Source organism: Anas platyrhynchos, chromosome W, assembly GCF_047663525.1.
Source record: "Anas platyrhynchos isolate ZD024472 breed Pekin duck chromosome W, IASCAAS_PekinDuck_T2T, whole genome shotgun sequence".
NCBI lineage: Eukaryota > Metazoa > Chordata > Aves > Anseriformes > Anatidae > Anas > Anas platyrhynchos.
Window position 1 is genome coordinate 12,312,054 of NC_092620.1, and position 16,259 is coordinate 12,328,312.

Below are 16,259 nucleotides of genomic sequence, written 5' to 3' on the forward strand. Positions count from 1 at the left end.
CACAAGACCCTCTCTGTTCTCCAGCAACAGATCTAGGAGGGCACCTTTCCTAGTGGGATCCCTTAGCACCTGCACCAAGAAGTTATCATCTATGTGCTTTAGGAACCTTCTGGACTTGCTCGTGTCAGCCGTGTGGTGATCCCAGTTGACGTCTGGCAAGTTGAAATCCCCCATATGGACAAGGGAAGTTGACCTCGAGGCATCTCTTAGTTCTGCAAAGAATAATTCATCGGCATTGTCGTCCTGGCCAGGTGGTTTGTAATAGATTCCCACAACGACATCCCCTTTATTTGTTCGTCCCTTAATCCTTACCCAGAGGCTCTCAACTTTGCCATCCCCAACCTGAAGTTCCACGCAGTCCAGCCCATGCTTCACATACATCGCCACCCCGCCACCTCGCCTACCCTGCCTGTCCCTCCTGAAGAGCCCGTAACCATCTATTGCAGTACACCAGCCACAGGACTCATCCCACCAGGCTTCGCTTATGCCGATGATGTTGTAGCTGTGGGACTGGGCCAAGATTTCTAGCTCATCCATTTTATTCCTCATACTGCGTGCATTTGTGTAGAAGCACTTCAAATGCGCTTCCCTACACACAGCACCTTGTGGAGCAGACCGAAGGACCTCTCTGGCACACAGTCCCTCTGATTCTAGCGCACCATCCCTTAGCTCATCACCAGCGTGCCTGATTTTATCCCTTCCCCCTTCAACTCTAGTTTAAAGCCCTAACTACCAGCCCCGCCAACTCCTGAGCCAAAATCCTTATCCCTCTCTGAAAGAGGTGCATCCCATCTGGTGACAGCAGGCCTGGCGTCACATAGACCTTCCCATGATCAGAAAAACTGAAGTTCTGTCGGTTGCACCAGTCCCGAAGCCACATGTTAATGTGGTAAGCCCGCTTGTCAGCATCAATCCCCCCTATCAGAAGGACAGAGGCAAATACAACCTGTGCTTCTCAACCTTTGACTAGTCGCCCCAAAGCCCTAAAGTCCCTTCTGATCGCTCTTGAACTTCTCGTTGCTACCTCATCATTACCAGCCTGAAAGACCAGTAGCAGGTAGTAGTCGGTGGGCTGTACCAGGCACTTGACTTTCTTAGCTAAGTCTCTCACCCGAGCCCCGGGGAGGCAGCAGACTTCCCTTTGGGTTGGGTCCAGTCGGCCTATCAGGCCCTCTGTCCCTTTCAAAAGGGAGTCCCCCATGCCAATAACCCCTCTGTCTTTCTTGACAGACAATGTAGCAATGCGGAGGGTAGGTTGCCTTGCCTTAGGCACCCTCTCCAACTGGGATGGGCTTTCGTCTACTTCATTGTTCTATGGTGTTCTAGAGACTCGTACCTGTTACATAAGGGTAGATGGGAAGGTGAGGTGGGCAGGGACAGGTCTGACCTACCACCCCAAACAGGAACCTGCCTCCATTCCCCCCCTTGGCCTAGGTCCCCTCTTACTGCCTAGTGGGATGAGGGGACTTTTGTCTTCTGCGCAGCAGGAGGCACCTGTGCTGCAGCAGGCTCCTGAGTCTGTTTCAGGGAGGGCAGAGTACACCTCCACCAGTCAATTTCCCTCTCTGACTCCCTGATGCTCCTGAGCCTGCTCACCTCCTCCTGAAGTTCCGCTACCTGTTTGAGCAGCTCTTCAACCTGGGCACATCTCCCACAGGCATACCCCTCGCTGCTACTGTTGGATAGGGACAGAAGACTTGGGCACACCCTGCAGCCCAAGACCTGGATGGAGATGTGTTTCCCCGAGCTCTCCATCTGAGTAGCCACATTGGTGACCGCGGCTGAAGAGGCCGCAAGAGATGCGGAGGCCATGTTTTTCTGCCTGGTTGATACCATAGCCAGGTTTCTCGCAAGCAGGCTACCAGTACCAGTACCGAAGCAGAAGACCGCTGCAAGAGAGCTGTGAGGGGCCCTCCCTGCACGAACTGCCGCACAAACTGCCGCTCCACTCCCTTCTGACGTGCCACGCCCTGTTTGCCCGCCCTGCTCGACGTGCTCCTGGTAGCTCGTGCTCCCTAGGGGCTGCTTTAGAACGTCCAGGGAGGGGGCGCTGCTGGCTCCACCTACGCCTTGTCAGCCTCCCTCGCGAGGGCTGCCGGGTCCTGGCGGCTCCCTTGGCTGCTTCGAGTGGACTCGATGCCGGAAAAAAAAGCCCTGCCCGTCTCAATCCCCTGCTCCACGGCAGAACGCGTCTGCCCCGGAGCTGATCACCTTGGCAAGAAATAAAACCTTACTTAAAGTAAGTTCATGAGGAAAAAAAAGTACTAAAAATGTCTTCCAAATTTTCAGAGGAAGTCAGGGGGTTCAATGAGCAATTCAAAAAGCCTCAAACTCTTTGAAGTGAGTTCCTGTGGAGGCCTCCTTCTTTTCTTTCCTTGCTCTTTCCCCTCTTCCCTCTAGATTTGGCATAAAGCAAAAAAGCAGCAAAATACAAAAGCAAATACGTAAAAGTCAGTTTAGTCCTTAATAGATCAGGCCCTAGAGAATAAGAGAAATAGGAATGTGAAGGTAATTGCAGGTAAAGGTTGGGAGCATGATGAAGATTCCTTTCTGACAGAAGTGTGACCTAGAGCTAGTAAATTGATTACCTAAATAGTACATATATAAATAGCACTTACTTGGCTTAGACTATATTGCTATTGTGTCACTGGAAAAAAATAAGAGTGCTTTGTAGGAAACTTGTTAGTAACTGGTAGGAAAAGATGACCTGTATAAAAACAAACACAGATCTTGCTGGTTTCTTTTAGTTCATAATATCTTAAAAACAACAAAAAAAAGTGCATTGCCCAAGAAGTACATCGTACAAGCAAAGCTACTGCTTTTAATTTAAAGTAAATAACGTAGAATCACAGAATATCCGGAGCTGGAAAGGACCCAAAAGGATCATCGAGTCCAACTCCTGGCACCACACAGGTCTACCCAAAAATTCAGACCATATAACAAAGTGCACAGTCCAAACGCTTCTTAAACTCCAACAGGCTTGGTGCAGTGACTAAATACCTGGGGAGCCTGCTCCAGTGCACGACAACCCTCTTCAGGCTGGACATCAGGAAGAACCTCCCCTGAACCTCCCCTGTCACAGCTTGACACCATTCCCACGGGTCCTATCATTGCTCACTAAAGAGAATAGATTGGCGCCTGCCCCTCTGCTCCCCATCGTGAGGAAGCTGTAGACTGCGATGATGTCTCCCCTCAGCCTCCTCTTCTCCAGGCTGACCAAAGCAAGCGACTTCAAACGTTCCTCATATGTCTACCCCTCTAGACCCTTCACCATCTTTGTAACCCTCCTTTGTACATTCTCTAATAGTTTCATGTCTTTCTTATACTGTGGTGCCCAGAACTGCACACAGTACTCGAGGTGAGGCCAGCACAGAGTGGAGCGGGACAGTCACTTCCCTCAACTGGCTAGCAATGTCGTACTGGATGCACCCCAGGATATGGTTGGCCCTTTTGGCTACCAGGGAACACCACCGACTCATACTCAACTTGCCATTAGCAGAACCCCCCGATCCATTTCTGCGGAGCTGCTCTCCAGCCTCTCGTCCCTCAGTGTATACATATATACAGGATTGCTCCATCTCAGGTGCAGATCCCAGCACTTGCTCTTGTTAAACTTCATATTGTTGGTGATTGCCCAGCCCTCTAACTTGTCAAGATGTCTCTGCAAGGCCTCTCCACCTGTGTGGGAGTCCACAGCTCCTCTCAATTTAGTGTTATCCACAAACTTGCTTTGCACACCTTACAGTCCTGCATCCAAAAAATGGTGCCCTGCAGAACCCTATTAATGACTGGCTGCCAGCCTGATGTAACCGCATTTACTATAAGCCTTTGAGCCCAACCCGTCTGCTAAATGTTAACCCGTCTTTTTATGTATTTGTCTAGCTGTAAACCGAACATTTTGTCCAGAAGGATACTGTGAGAAACAGTATTGAAAGCTTTGCTGAAATCCAAAAAGATCACATCAACTGGCTTCCCTTGGTCAACTAGATGGGTGACCTTGTCATAAAAGGAAATTAAGCTTGTTAAACAGGGCTTTTCATTTGTTGGCCTGTGTTGGCTGCGTCCAATGACTGTGTTGTCTTTCAAGTGTTTTTCAGAATAATCTTCTCCATAATTTTACCAGGCACTGAAGTGAGACTGACAGGCTTGCAATTACCAGGGTCTTCACAGACCGGACCCAGCACCGACCCCTGGGGAAAAGGTCTCCAGCCGGACTCTGCACCACTGATCACCAACCTCTGAGCTCGGCCAGTCAGACAGTTCTCAACCCACCTTACTGTCCACTCATCTATCCCACAGGGAGGCTCAGTCCACCTCCCTGCCAGGAGCTCTTGCTGCAGTCAATCCACACGAGGTCCTCACTAAAAATAAAGTTCTTTCTTGTCCTTGAAAATCGGGACAGCATTTTCCACCTTCCGGTTGACTGGGACCTCTCCAGATTCCCACAGCTGTTTAAAAATAATTGAGAGAGGTCTCGTGAAGACATCAGCCAGCTCTCTGAGTACCCTGCGATGAATCCCATTGGGCCCCAGAGACTTATATGCATTCAGCTGGAGCAGCAGATCCCGCACAAGTTTGGAGCTGGCTGAGAGTTCATCATTACCAGTGACAGTCCTCCCCAACTCAGGGCTCTGGGGGTTCCAGGGCCCATCACTGGTGTTAGTGGTGTTTCCCAGGGGTCAGTGCTGGGTCCGGTCTTGTTCAACATCTTCATTGACGACCTTGATGAGGGAATAGTGTCCACCCTCAGCAAGTACACCGATGACACAAAGCTGGGAGGAGTGGCCGACACGCCAGAAGGTTGTGCTGCCATTCAGCGAGACCTGGACAAGCTGGAGAGCTGGGCAGGAAGAAACCAAATGAGGTTTAACACGAGCAAGTGTAGAGTCCTGCACCTGGGAAGGAACAACCACGTGTATCAGTACAGGCTGGGGGATGACCTGCTGGAGAGGAGCTCTGCGGAGAAGGACCTGGGGGTCCTGGTGGACGACAGGTTGACCATGAGCCAGCAGTGTGCCCTGGTGGCCAAGAAGGCCAATGGGATCCTAGGCGTGTGTTAAAAGGAGCGTGGCCAGCACGTCAAGGGAGGTGATTCTCCCCCTCTACTCTGCCCTGGTCAGGCCTCACCTGGAGTACTGTGTCCAGTTCTGGGCTCCCCAGTAACAAAAAATAAAGGTATCTCCAGGAAAGAGTCCAGTGGAGGGCCACAAAGATGATACGTGGCCTGGAGCATCTTCTCTTTGAGGAAAGGCTGAGAGACCTGGGTCTGTTCGGCCTGGAGAAAAGAAGACTGAGAGGGGATCTTATTAATGTTTACAAATATCTTAACTGTGGGAGACAGAGGGATTTGGCCAACCTCTTTTCAGTGGATTGTGGGGACAGGACAAGGGGAAATGGCCAAAAAATGGATCACAGGAAGTTCCGCACCAACATGCGAAAGAACTTCTTCATGGGGAGGGTGACAGAGCACTGGAACAGGCTGCCCAGGGAGGTTGTGGAGTCTCCTTCTCTGGAGATATTTAAGGCCCGTCTGGGCGCCTACCTGGGCAGCCTGCTCTAGGGAACCTGCTTTGGCGGGGGGGTTGGACCCGATGATCTCTTGAGGTCCCTTCCAACCCCTACAATTCTGTGATTCTGTGACCTGCACAAGAGATCCATTTTTCAGGAATAAAATAACAAGAGGGACGTCACGTCATCAGATCCCAGTGGATGCAATCAACAAAATAACAGCTATGTCTCCACCAAAAAAGAAACGCAAACTTTCCTAGGTGTCATGGGGTTTTGGACAATGCACATTGCAAATCACAGCCTGATTGTAAGCCCGCTCTATCAAGGAACCCGTAAGAAGAATGATTTCAAATGGGGCCCCAAGCAACAACAAGCCTTTGAACAAATTAAATGGGAGATAGTTCCTGCTTCAGAAGCGGTCAGTACTGAAGCACAGCTCCTCCTGGCACCCCGACTGCTGGCACTGGGCTGGATGTTCAAAGGAAGGACCCTGTTTACGTATCATGTAACTGATGCTACACAGAGTAAGTAGGTTGCACTGATTACTCAGCGGGCTCAGGTAGGAAACCCTAGTCGCACAGGAATCCTGGAAGTGACCGTGGACTTGACAGAAGGCAAATATTTCGGGATATCACTGGAGGAGGAGGTGGCCTGTGCTGAAGAAGCCCCACTGTACAACAAGCTGCCAGAAAATGAGAAAGCAATTGTGGTGGTTTTACTCGGGTGGGCAGCTGAGCTCCACCACAACTGCTCTCTCACCCCCGCCCCCCCCCCCTCCCCCCCCCAAAGAGGAAGGGGGAGAAAATACAACACAGAGAACTTGAGGTTTGAGATGAGCATGGTTTATTTTAAGGGAAAGGGAATGGGGAGAAAAAGAAACAAAAGAAACAATAAGTCCGCACAGAAGCACAGAGAGAAAGAAAAAAATGTTACTCTCTACTTCCCATCAACGAGCGATGTTCGGCCATGTCCTGGGAAGCAGAGCCTCAAAATGCGTAGTGGTTGCTCAGGAAGACAGCCCCCTCCCCCACGAGAACCCCCCTTTTTTATTACTGAGTGTGACATCAGTTGTTACGGAATATCCCTTTGGTTGGTTTAGGTCAGCTGCCCTGGCAATGTCCCTTCCCCATCACTTGCCCACCCCCAGCCTACTGGCTCCTGGGGGCTTGGAAGGAGTCCTGATGCTGTGCCAGCACTATGCGGCAATAGACACAACACTGGAGTGATACCAGTGCTGTTCCAGCTACGAGTGCAGAGCACAGCACTGTGTGGGCTGCTGCAGGGAAAGGTGACTCCATCCCAGACAGACCCAACACAGCCTTCGCCCCTTATTCCATAGCATTTGTGTCACACTCAGGTCCCACATAGTTTAGTATATAGGTATTCTCATCACCATTGTTCTTCGTCCATTAAAGTATTTATACGATTTTACTTTTTTTAATTCCATAGGTCTTTACCCAAAATGTTCATAAAAACTGTTGATGGTTTCAGCTTCATCTGTCAAAGTGGTCACTCAGGGCAGGCGAAGTTGGTTTTCTTGACACCAGCACCAGCTTAGCTCAAATCACTGTTGCGGTTGCCTAGTTCCTTGTGATATTGACCTGTCATTGGTTCTGCAGTGTCCTCTTACAAAATATAACTTGGATTACAGATTAATTTTCTCCCAAGGTTAAATCTCCTTGAGTCACACACCTGATATCCCCATCCTTCTGCATTACCCACCAGGTATACCCTGGTCCTTGGGTGAAGACAATCCCACAAGCGGGTTTGCCTTTTCCCATGGCAGGAGCAACCCACACCGCCTTCCCCAGCCACTTCCCTACATGCGCTACAGGGACTTTAGCTTCTCCCACAGTGTGTAGGGGTTTTGTTTCAGCAGGACCAGGACGGCTGTCAGACCCCCTGTTGTTAACTAACCAAGTGGCCTCTGGTATATTTATGTCTCAGTCTTTCCACGTCCCAGCACCCAATGTTTGTAACATAGTCTTTAACAATCCATTGTACCTCTCAGCTTTCCCAGAGGCTTGTGGGTGATAAGGGATGTGACACACCCACTCAATGCCATGTCTCGTGGCCCAGAAGGTAACAAGATTGTTTTGGAAGTGACTCCCATTGTCAGACTCAATTCTCTCTGGTGTACCGTGTCGCCACAGTACTTGTCTTTCCAGGCCCAAGATAGCGTTTCAGGCCGTGGCATGGTTTACTGGATATGTTTCCGGCCACCCAGTAGTTGCTTCTACCATGGTAAGTATGTAACGTTTGCCTTGGCGGGTTTGTGGGAGTGGTCCAATGTAGTCAATCTGCCAGGCCTCACTGTATCAAAATCCAAGCCATCTCCCCCCTATTCCAGGGAGACTTTACCCTCATGGCTCATTTGATTGCAGCACAGGTTTCACACTCATGGGTAACCTGTGTAATGGCCTCAGTGGTCAGGTCCACCCCTCGATCACGAGCCCATCTGTAAGTGGCATCCCTCCCTAGATGTCCTGATGTTTCATGGGCCCATCGAGCTACAAACAGCTCACCCTTACGTCCCCAGTCCAGGTCCACCTGAGCTACTTCAATTTTCGAAGCTCGATCCACTTCTTCGTTGTTATGATGTTCTTCGGTGGCACAATTCTTAGGCATGTGAGCATCTACATGACGTACCTTTACAGACGGGTTTTCTACCCGGGCAGCAATATCTTGCCACAGGGTAGCAGCCCAGATAGGTTTACCTCTGCGCTGCCAGTTGTTCTGTTTCCATCGCTGCAGCCACCCCCACAGAGCATTTGCCACCATCCATGAGTCAGTGTAGAGATATAGTACTGGCCATTTTTCTCTTTCAGCAATTTCTAGGGCCAGTTGTATAGCTTTCACTTCTGCATACTGACTCGACTCACCTTCCCTTTCCATGGCCTCCACAACTTGTCGTGTGGGACTCCACACAGCAGCTTTCCACTTCCGATGGCTCCCTACCACACGGCAGGATCCGTCAGTGAACAACACATACTGCTTTCTGTCTTCTGGCAACTCATTGTATGGTGGTGCTTCTTCAGCACGGGTTACCTCTTCTGTTGGTACTCCGAAATCCCTGCCCTCCGGCCAGTCCATAATCTCTTCCAGGATTCCCGGGCGGTTGGGTTTCCCCATTCGAGCCCGCTGTGTAATTAACGATACTCACTTACTCCACATAGTGTTGGTTGCATGATGTGTAGTGGGGATCTTCCCTTTGAACAGCCAATGTAACACAGGTAGCCATGGAGCCAAGAGGAGTTGTGCTTCTGTACCAACAACTTCTGAAGTGGCTCGAAGCTCCTCATATGCTGTTAATATTTCCTTTTCAGTTGGGGTGTAATTGGCTTCTGATCCTCCATAGCCCCGGCTCCAGAAACCCAGAGGTCGACCTCGAGTTTCTCCTGGGGTCTTCTGCCAGAGGCTCCAGGTGAGCCCATGCTCCCCAGCTGCAGTGTAAAGTATGTTTTGCACAGCTGGTCTAGTACGGACAGGCCCAAGGGCTACTGCACGAGCTATTTCTTGTTGGTTTTGTTCAAAAGGCCTGTTGTTGCTCGGGACCCCACTTGAAATAGTTCCTCTTTCAAGTGACTCGATATAGTGGACTCACAAGCTGACTATAGCCTGGAACATGCATTCTCCAAAATCCCACAAGGCCTAGGAAAGCTTGTGTTTCTTTTTTGCTAGTTGCTGGAGACATAACCATTATTTTGTTGATCACATCTGTCGGAATGTGGCGACGTCCATCTTGCCATTTTACCCCCAAGAACTGGATTTCCTGTGCGAGTCCCTTGACTTTACTCTGTTTAATGGCAAAACTAGCTTTCAGGAGAATTTGAATTATTTTCTTCTCTTTCTCAAAAACATCTTCTGCTGTGTTACCCCACACGATGACATCATTAATGTACTGCAGGTGTTCAGGAGCATCCCCCTGTTCCAGTGTCGTCTGGATCAGTCCATGGCAAATGGTAGGGCTGTGTTTCTAACCCTGGGGCAGTCGATTCCAAGTGTATTGGATGCCCCTCCAAGCGAAAGCAGACTGTGGCCTGCATGCTGCAGAGGGATGGAGAAAAACGCATTAGCGATATTGATTGTAGCATACCACTTGGCTGCCTTGGACTCTAGTTCGTACTGGAGTTCTAGCATGTCTGGCACTGCAGCACTCAGTGGTGGCGGGACTTCGTTCAGGCCGCGATAGTCTACCGTTAGTCTCCACTCGCCATTAGACTTTTGCACTGGCCATATAGGACTATTAAAGTGTGAGCGAGTCTTGCTGAACACTCCTTGGCTCTCCAGATGATGAACTAACTCATGGATAGGGATCAGGGAGTCTCGGTTGGTGCGATATTGCTGCCGGTGCACAGTTGTAGTCACAATTGGCACTTGCTGTTCTTCAATCCTCAGCAATCCTACAGCAGAAGGGTCTTCTGAGAGACCAGGCAAGGTAGACAGCTGCTTAATCTTCTCTGTGCTCAAAGCAGCTATGCCAAAAGCCCACCGGTACCCTTTTGAATCCTTGAAATATCCTCTCTTGAGGTAGTCTATGCCAAGGATGCGTCGAGTATCCAGGCCAGTCACAATACGGTGCTTTTGCCACTCGTTCCCAGTTAGACTCACTTCAGCTTCCAATACAGTTAGCTGTTGGGATCCCCCTGTCACTCCAGAGATACAGATGAGTTCTGCCCCTTGGTGGCCTGACGGCATTAGGGTACACTGTGTGCCTGTGTCCACTAAAGCTTCATATTTCTGCGGGTCCGGTGTGCCAGACCATCGAATCCACACAGTCCAGTAAATCCAGTTGTCCCTCTCCTCTACCTGGCCAGAGGCAGGGCCCCACTAGTCCTGGTTGGAGCATCTATCAATTAATTCTTCCAAATGTGAAGCAGAGGTCTCTTTGTCAGCGTCAGGAGTAATACTAGCCCTTCTATTGCCTCCGGGTGACTGCCCAACAGAAACTGGGGCAGCAATCCTCCTAGGGACCTCTTTTCTTGCTGCTGTATCTTTCTGCAGTTCACGTACCTGAGCAGCTAGGGCCGAGGTTGGGTCACCATCCCACTTCCTCATATCTTCCCCATGGTCACGTAAATAAAACCACAAGGTACCCCGCGGTGTGTGTCCTGGATTCTCCCTTGCTTGAGCCGGAGAATGCTGGTACTTAATGGATGAAAGATTCTTCCATCTAGGTGAGGAGGAAGTTATGTGTTCTTCTAACCACTGGGACAGTGTCTCCACAGCTGAAATGCAGGCCCGTACTGGGGCAGAGAGATTTTCTTCATATTTATGAAGCTGGTTGGACACATTATCCACAGTTGGCCCCATCCCCTCTTCCCAATCTGTTGCTGCCAGTGTGCTGGCATGTGATGAGGATGCAGCCTGTACAAACTTCCGCCACATGGATGTTGTGCATTGGACTTCATCAGGGTCTTTAGGTGTCTGGGCATTGTTCAAATCACTATATCATTATATCACTGGAGTGATACCAGTGCTGTTCCAGCTACGAGTGCACAGCACAGCACCATGTGGGCTGCTGCAGGGAAAGGTGACTCCATCCCAGACAGGCCCAACACAGCAATATGCCCTGTTCACTGATGGGTCCTGTTGTATTGTGGGAGATGGAAGGCTGCTGTATGGAGTCCTGCATGACAAGTTGCAGAAGCTGCTGAAGGAGAAAGTGAATCAAGTCACTTTGCAGAAGTGAAAGCCATCCAGCTGGCTTTAGATCAGGCCACCTGGTTAGTTGACACTAGGGGATCTGCCAACTGAGCTGGACCTGACCAGTCAAACCTGTTACATACTGTAGAAGGGGATGAAGTCCCTGTAGTGCTCGTAAAATACACGCTGAGGAAGATGGTCTGGGCTATTCCTGCCTCAGGCAAAGGCAAACCCATTCGTGGGATTACTTTTGCTCAAGGACCTCGATGCACTTGCTGGGTAATGCAAAAGAATGGGGAGGTCCAGTGTGTACCGCAAGGGGATTTAATACTGGGTGAGAATAGCCCATGAGTTGAATTGTATTATGTTAATTGTTATCTAAAACTGTATGTCATCACTACCCTGTGATAGCTATATGTCCATGTCCTATTAATGGTATCACTGTAATAGCCACACAGATAATGATGAATGAATTTTGATAGAATTGGACACGCACAGCGGTGTGATGGAATCAGAACGGGCTTCAGCGTGTGACAGTCCAACATCACACACCATCTCCTCTGCCCTGAAAGACTGCTGTGACAGATAGAGCCCAAAGTCAGTCATGGACTACACAAACTTAGTGGACATTTTATATATGTATGTGAAAAGTGTTGATTATTTGTAATGTATTGGAAAGGGTGGGACCCGAGCATGACATAAATGGTATGGAATAAGGGGAGGATATTGTTCTGGTTTCCGCTAGGATAGAGTTAATTTTCCTCCTAGGAGCTGGTAGGATGCCTTGTTTTCGATGTTGAGTTGCTAATTCCTCTGCATTGGAGTTAATGAAATGATTCATCTAGATGCTATGCCAGCTAATTATAGATACAAGCTTTCATGCTGTGGCTCATTAGTATCTCAACAACATTCAACAAGTTAGCTTTTTACCAGTCTTACTATTCACCCTTTGTTATCACTGCCCAAGCATCTGTGTCAATGTCCTGGTTTCAGCTAGGACAGAGTTAATTTTCCTCCTAGTAGCTGGTAGGGTGCTGTGTTTGGGATTTAGGATGAGAATAATGTTGATACCATGATGATGTTTTAATTGTTGCAGAGCAGTGCTTACACTAAGCCAAGGACTTTTCAGCTCCTTGCTCTGTCCTGCCAGCGAGCAGGCTGGGGGATGCAGCAGGAGCTGGGAGGGGACAGACCCAGGACAGCTGACCCAAACTGGCCAAAGGGGTATTCCATACCATGTGATATGGTAAACTATTAATATGGGGGGGCTGGCCGGGGTGTGGGGGACTGGCTGCTTGGGGATAGGCTGGACATTGGTCAGTGGGTGGTGAGCAGCTGCATTGTGCATCACTTGTTTTGTACACATTATTAGTAGTAGCACTATTATCATTATTAGTATTATTATTTTCCTTTTGTTTCTGTCGTAATAAAATGTCTTTATCTCAACCTGCAAGGTTTCACTTTTTTTTGATTCTCTCCCCCATCCCACTGCGGGGGGGGGGAGGGTGAGGAAACGGCTGCAAACACGCATTCGTGCAAATAAAATCTGTAGCTTTGTTTAGGAAAAAAAACAACTATACTGGTTATTCCATTTATTGGCTGGCATATTTACTATTATAAGCCAGTTCATTCTTGCTGCATTACATGGCCATGTAATTTTGCAGGACATGGAGAAGAGGAGAAGAATAGAAGCAGCATACAAAAATGATTTGACAGAACTGAGGCTTTCATTTTTTTCCTGATTCTGTCCCCCATCCCAGAGAGGGAGGGGGGAGAGTGAGCGAACAGCTCTGTGATGCTTAGCTGCCAGACATGTTAAACCACAACAATGATTTAATGATTCTATTCCCTTATCTGTCAATACTGAAGAGTTATTGATTTGATTCAATATGAAATAACCTCAATTCTGTAAAAGGTTTTCACATCTCCAGAAATGTTACTTTCATTCTTCTGCAACACCTTGGATCTGCCAGCTCTTGAGATATGTTGAGAAAGCTTTTGGCTCAGAACACCATCAGGTCACTGTATCACCTAGTTTAAACAAACTTTATTTCTGCATACCCCCACATTAATATTGCAAGACTATCACCACAATATAAAAATGTTATCTTAAACTCAGAACTTCACAGATTAAAAATAACACTTATGGGAGCACTGTCATGTTCCACAGAGAAATTACACACAATCCACGTTTCAGGATCATTTTCACTGAATGCTGTTATCTTTCTGATGGCAGACAAATATAGCACATCCCTTTGAGAAGCTGGCCACACTCTCTGCAGAGAAACACCTGATTATAAGCTTTTCCAATTTTGCAAATTAGGTACTTATTATCCTTAGATAAAGGGAAAAAAAAAAAAAGAGGGCAAGGCAAACAAGGTCAGACATTATTTAAGTAAAAAAAAACACAACATCAAGCTAGTAAATTCATGCAATTTTCAAAACTGAAACAAAGAACACAGCTATAGTACAGACACTTATCAGGTTATATGGCTATGTTTCTGTGGTAGTTTTACTCGGGTGGGCAGCCAAGCTCCACTTCAGTCACTCTCTCACTCCCCCTCAACGGGAAAGGGGGAGAACATATGGTAAAAAGTGCTAAAGGGTTGATATAAGGATGGAATTATCATGACGGGCAAAACAGACTCAGAGTAGGGAGACAGTAAGATTTATTGCCTATTACTAACAAGCTAGAGAAGTGAGAGACAAAGGAAAGAAACCAAAAATGCCTTCCCCCCATCTGCTCCATAAACATGGAGGGACAGAGAAAAAGAGAAAGAAATATTTATAACAAATGTTATTTTGTTTTAAAGCTACTAGTTCAGTAAGACAGATATGGTAAACTGATATTATCTAAGAGAAAGTTTCAGAAGCAAAGTGATAAAATAAAATAAGAAACTATGCAGAAGCCATTTTCCTGACAGTCAGGGAAAAAGTCTAGTTTTTACCACAACACTATATAGTTCACATAACTGCCATATTCAAAATCAAAGTCTCTGTTATGGCTCTTTTAAGGTAACAGCATTACTGGTAAAATTAGAAATATATTTGTTTTAATACTCGAGTATACTAGTACTTAGAATCATGCAAAATCAAAGACGAATCTGTATACTTCATTCACAATTTTTATTTTTTGAACCTGTTACATTACAACTGTTGAGTTATAATTCAAATGATCAAAACTATACCAGCACTGGTTAGGGGGAAAAGAACCATAATCAAGTTAGAATCATAGAGTATCCCAAGTTGGAAGGGACCCATGAGGATCATCTTCTCCAATTCCTGACTCCACACAGGGCAACCTAACAGTTAAACCATATATCTAAAAGCATTGTCCAAACACTTCTCAAACAGTGACAGGCTTGGGGCCATGACCACTTCCCTGGGAAGCCTGCTTCAGTGCTTGACCACCCTCTCAGTGAAGAACTTTTTCCTAATATCCATTCTGAACTTCCCCAATGCAGCTTTAAGCCATTCCCTCATGTCCTATCACCCATCACCAGAGAAGAGATCAGCACTTTCCTCTCTGCTCCCCCTCATGAAGTCGTAGACAGCAATAAGGTCACCCCTCAGTTTCCTCTTTTTTCCCCCAAGCTGAACAAACCAAGTATCCTCAGTCACTCCTTATACGTCTTGCCCCCTAATACCTTCACCATCTTTGATGCCTTCCTTTGGACACATTCTAATATTTTTATATCCTCCTTATACTGAGGAGCCCCAAACCGCACACAGTACTTGAGGTGAGGCCACACCAATAATGAGTATAGTGGGACAATCACTTCTTTCAGCCAGTTAGCTATACTGTGCTTGATGTGCCCCAGGATACAGTTGGCCCTTTTGGCTGCCAGGGCACACTGTTGACTCATACTGAGCTTACAATCAACCAAAACCTCCAGCTCCCTCTCTACAGGGCTGCTTTCCAGCCACTTGTCCTCCAATCTATATGTACATCTAGGGCTACACCATCCCAGGTGCAGAATCTGGCATTTGTTGTTAAATTTCATATGGTTGGTGATTGTCCAGTGCCCTAACCTATCAAGATCTCTCTGTAGGGCCTTGTAAATTACAAGGACAAATATTGCACCATCAATTATACCACCTCTTAATGTAAATATTAACTAATTGTGGTCAACAATAACTTGCTTTATTTCAAAAAAGTATGTGATACAGTAGTATGAGTTTCCTGCTTGCAATCAGTATTGGTTTATTGCTTCAGTTAGCTTTAGATGACCGTTGCCTTGCTGGCAGTTTGAAAAATTGATAAAGTTGAAGTTTCATAGAGAACTTGTTCTGAACTGTTGTTCTGAGCAGTATTTTAAGTCGTTAAAGCCATTAAGATATTTCAGAATAGATTAGAACACATATACCCCAGACTGTCTCAGTAAGGTGTGTATACAGGTGAAATATTATTACCTTATGTGTCTGGTAAATGATGACTGAATTATCGGCTAAGTTTTCCACAATATGGAAGTTTTCAATTGTTGCTAAAAAAGGGAAAAAAATCCATCAGTAAACAAGCACAAATATTAGGTCAATGTTATAAACGATATGCTTGCTGATAAACATGTGTCCTGGTTGCAGTTAGAACAGAATTAATTTTCTTCCTAGTAGCTGGTGGAATGCTGTGTTTTGGCTTAGGATGAGAAGAGTGCTGATAACACCCCGATGTTTTAATTGTTGCAGAGCAGTGCTTATACTAAGCCAAGGACATCTCAGCTTCTTGCTCTGTCCTGCCAACGGGCAGGCTGGGGGTGCAGTAAGAGCTGGGAGGGGACAGACCCAGGACAGGTGACCCAAACTAGCCAAAGGGGTATTCCATACCATCTGACGTCATGCTAAACAATATATAGGGGTGGCTAGCCGGGGGAGGGGGCCGGACTGCTCGGGCTTAGGCTGGGCATCGGTCAGCGGGTGGTGAGCAATTGCATTGTGCATCACTTGTTTGTACATATTATTAGAAGTAGTACTATTATCATCATTGTATTATTATTATTATTGTTATTATTGTTATTATTGTTATTATTATTTTCAACAAATTATTTTAACAATAATAACAATAATAACAATAATAACAAAAATAAATAAATAAATAAATAAATAAATAA